The sequence below is a fragment of the Atta cephalotes genome (genome assembly GCF_000143395.1).
Source record: "Atta cephalotes unplaced genomic scaffold scaffold00024, whole genome shotgun sequence".
Lineage (NCBI taxonomy): Eukaryota > Metazoa > Arthropoda > Insecta > Hymenoptera > Formicidae > Atta > Atta cephalotes.
The window spans coordinates 1,861,829-1,866,247 of NW_012130088.1; the positions used below are offsets into that span (position 1 = coordinate 1,861,829).

At 37.1% G+C, this 4,419-nt stretch overlaps 1 protein-coding gene across 1 annotated transcript in view; it reads right to left on the bottom strand.

Annotated features, from left to right (window-relative positions):
• Nucleotides 1-4,419, bottom strand: part of LOC105620146 (polypyrimidine tract-binding protein 1) — a 315,345-nt gene that overhangs the window by 149,427 nt on the left and 161,499 nt on the right. The gene's annotated exons all lie outside the window — the stretch shown is intronic.

The window sequence follows — 4,419 nt, forward strand, 5'->3', positions numbered from 1 at the left end:
CTATATATATATATATATATATATATATATATATATATATATATATATATCGCACTCATGCAATGATAGCGAGTGGTTGATGTACTTCAGCTTCCGAATTTTGAACAGAAAAGATGAAAGCGCATCTACCCAAATATGTTCCCCAAATATGTATGATAAGAAAACATTGTTTCATTTGAAATGAAATCACAATCCCCCGCCCTCCTTTCCAAAGAATCCACTTTTCTTAATATAGACAGTTATAGCGAACAGTTCAATTTCCTCACTGATATAATAGTCCTCCTACTTTTTCTCGAATACCAATTTATTAACTGAGAGAGGCATACGTGTTATGGCAACATGGTCCCAAAATATACATCGCGATGAATCAAGGGCGATGCTGTGGTGAGAGTCAATTCAGTAATCGAAAAAAGATTTCGGAGCTATCTTTAGGAAAGAAGCCGACAAATTGCCATTCGAATTGCTTTGTAGCAATGACACAAAATGAATTTTTTAAATCTTTCCAAGAACAGCTTATTTTTCTCAAAATAAAATCAAAATACGTTATAAACTTTTTATTCATTTTCAAAACATTTATCGAAATCTTATAAAAAAATTCCTAGATTTTCCAGATATTTCAAGATTCCAGGTAAAAAAATTAGAGAATTTTTTTAATACAAAGTATACGTTAGAGTGCAAGCAACATAAATAAATTATATATGAAAATTAATGACGGGGATTGTTTATAAGATTTTCTATTGTTTTTTGCAATTGGAGCGAAGCTATGAAATAGTATAATGCTTATTACAATATAGTATTAGCTACTCTATTCTAAGTATTGTCTTCTACTGTCTCTCACCATTATTTTTTAAAATAAAAATTCGCGAGTTGTGCAAGAATGTACATGAATGTAAATATCATATTTGCTGATTGTTAATATTGTACATTATTAAGAAAAAAATAACTTAAGAAATATTTTCGAAAAAAGATAAAATTTTAATTTAAGAAAAATTAAGAATTTCCCGAGTCTCCAAATACATTTTACCCTTATTTCCTCACAAAGATAAAAAAGAAATCTCCTGAAAAATCCAGCCTTTTCAGATTTTTGCATGTAGTAAATATCCTGATTATTTTATAACTTATTATATAAGTCGATAATAATCACATGCCCTTCCAACTCTTTAACATTTTCTTTGTAAATTCTCATCACTTGTCTTACACAATCTGGCAAGTTAGCTTTAATAGCTTTAATATAACTACCCACATGGTATTTCTCGCGGCATTTTCTCGCGCGCTCCGTAAATGTTGCAATTTCATGTAACGCGAAGCATACGTATACTCGACGACGGCTAATAATTTTCTCGAGTTTTTCTCGTCGTATGAGACCGTCGAAAAGTAGAGAGCGCGTACATTTTCAAAGTAAAAGGCGGACAACGCGAAGGGCTCAGCTTTGTCACCGAATCTCTACACCACTCTCTCCATCCTCGCGCGTCGCGACGCCGTGCGTAAAAAGTACACGCTGCGCGCAAAAAAAAAAGAAAAGAAAGAAAGAAAGAAAGAAAGAAAGAAAGAAAGAAAGAGACACACAAACATTAATGATCATCGATAGACACAACGGTTTTGCGTTACATGTACTATTGTAATGCGCTCGCATTCTCGTCGATATTTATGCAACTCGTATTGGGAGAAACATCAGGCGCCATGGCATATTTTCATTTCCGTAAATGTTCTGTAAAACAGTTATCACTCGTTGTTGTTTGTGACAAGAAAAAGAACGTGCTACCAGTAGATATAATTACGATGAAATTAATTAGCATTTAATTTCTGCAAAAGAAGTGATATTAATGTATCAAAGAACACTTTGAAAATTATTATTATTATTCGCAACGGGCATTTCATAATAATTAAAATGCATTTAGCGTGAAAACGTGAGCGGTGTAAAATAATATTTTAGACGTGTCTATTCAGCCACTAAAAAGTCAAATTGGCCGGCGGGAACGGCTTCGTTCCGGCAGTTATTTTAACGATGCTATTAAGATCATCCTGACATTTTCAAATGGCATTGTTTGTCATGATCAAAAATGACGGTAACGTTGGGAGAAATAACGCACGGCGTTACTGCCCGATAGTGTCGATTTATGCCACACACTAAATGGCCACACGTCTCTTCGTAATTTATAAAAACATGTGCCAAAAGATAACTCAGGGGCTTTAAAGAGTGCATCGGTCATTACATTTCCCGATTAAAATACGGACGGGTGAACGGGCGAAAGCACGGGTTACGTTCCGACCGAGCTATTAATCAAACTGTATCGGCATTTTTCGGTGACGCAAACTCGTGGATTCAGTTAAACAGGAATTTCGGTAAATTCCACGGAAAATGAAAGCCCGCGTAACGCTTTACACGTATCGCGCCACGGTTTGCTTCTGTTTACTAGCTATACGGAAAATGATTAACGACACGAAGAACGAGGTCGAACTTTCGGCACATCCGGTGGTTGCACGTGCAACCGAGTGATCCGAGACACGCCCGGCGTTCCATGCGGTTTTCAGACACGTCGGCGTCCTCGTCCTCGTCCTCGTCGTCGTCGTCATCGTCGTCGTCGTCGTCGTCGTCATTCGCATCCCCGGAAATTTCACCATTTTTTCACCGTCCTTCGTTGAAACGACATGTGACGACGTTGAGCATACGTGACGAGAGCAGGTGCATCAGAAAAGTGCCGTTCCTCCTCACGGTGGCAAAGCTTGAGCTAAACGGCTGTCGCCTCAGCAGCGCGCAAAATATTAATTAAGGTACATTACCACGCTAAAAAGCCGTATCTTATGGCAACATTTATATTCCTTTCTCTTACGAAACGAATATTCTTTCAGTTTTTAAGGCGTGAATTTTTTCAATTTCTTGAAAATTCTAAACGTTCGCAGAAAGTATTCTGCAATAATTACATGAAAAATTGGACAGAAATAAAACAGTTTTTTACATATGATGTAACTTACATATGAATGTGATAAACAAAAGTTGTCATAGACATAGGCTCTATAGATAGTTTTTAACTATGGTGTATCAAAGATGCTCTGTGAGCAGTACAAGTTTTATTCCTTTGATGCGCCATATCTTAAAAACTATTCAATATTAAGTATCTTATATTTTTTGTTCATTACTATAAACTACCTTAAGCGATATCTATAATAAGATTTTAAGATATAAAACTTAAATTTTAAGAAATCGACCAATCATATGAACAGAATAATCAATTATGATTGTGTCAACAATTTTTCAGATTAAAGCTTGAAGTTTAAGTTTTATGCCTTAAAATCTCATTATAAACCGTTTTATATGTGAAAAGTAACTCATTTCATCAGGACTCAATTATTCATTTAATTAGTGCGGAATCCTTTCTTTATCTCTTCTCCACTGCCGACGTCGACTTTTGACGTCCCGTCGAAATATTCCGATAAAATATTTACACTTGACCCGACTATCAATTTCAGTGAGACATAAATAGACTGCTTAATGGCATTCACAAAATCATCCATTCTTTCACTGATACTATAACCTGTAAGTAGATCGATTAATAATCGTCAGATTCTATCTATCGGATGGCCACTTTCTTTCTGCTGCAGTTTTCATCGGCTCGAGGTGACGTGCAAGGCCGCGCCAGAAATTAATTTTTCCTGTGGAACTAACGTCGATAATTTCTCTTCGTCCAACGGCCGACGATTATCTCACGACTGTCGACATTGCACACACGAGGCTAATTAATATTTGTCGTATCTCTCGTTCTCATGCACCGATACGTTAATAGATTGTGTGAAAAATTTTAAGTTTCCTTTCGCGAGTTTATCCGCCAGTATTTTTTTCCATCTCGTTTTGTTAAAAATTTCTACGAGCAACGATTCGGCTTTAGTCGACTTGTCCGAAAAAACGATTCCCAATCCCTTTGATGGACAGCCATACGTTCGTCGCAACTGGGAAGGCCGGAAGGAACGCGAGAACTCTTCGGGGACGCGAAAGCGACCGATCAGATTTCAATGGATGCATTTCAATCGAGGTCACTGCATACGAATTTCTCTTTGGTATGCAATGATTTATGGTTCGTTGCGCGTTCTGGTTGCGGTCGGTTCGCCGCCGAGGTAGCTGGAAGGGAGAAAAAAAGCTCTTCCAAAAAGCTCCGCACGACCGCTCCCGCCATCGGCGAAATGGACGGACCGAAAAGGAAGTTATCGGCGTTCCTTGTATTTTATTCGGTCGTGTTGCGTGTATTACTACAGTCGCCGAAATAGAAAAGATAGATTTTTGAAGAAGAACGAAATATAAAATATCGGCGGATTTACGCGACCATTCATTTCTTAGAGTTCTTTAAAATTATTAAATAGTGCAATAGAGAGAGAGAGAGAGAGAGAGAGAGAGAGAGAGACTAACTTAATTAATTTACTAGTGTT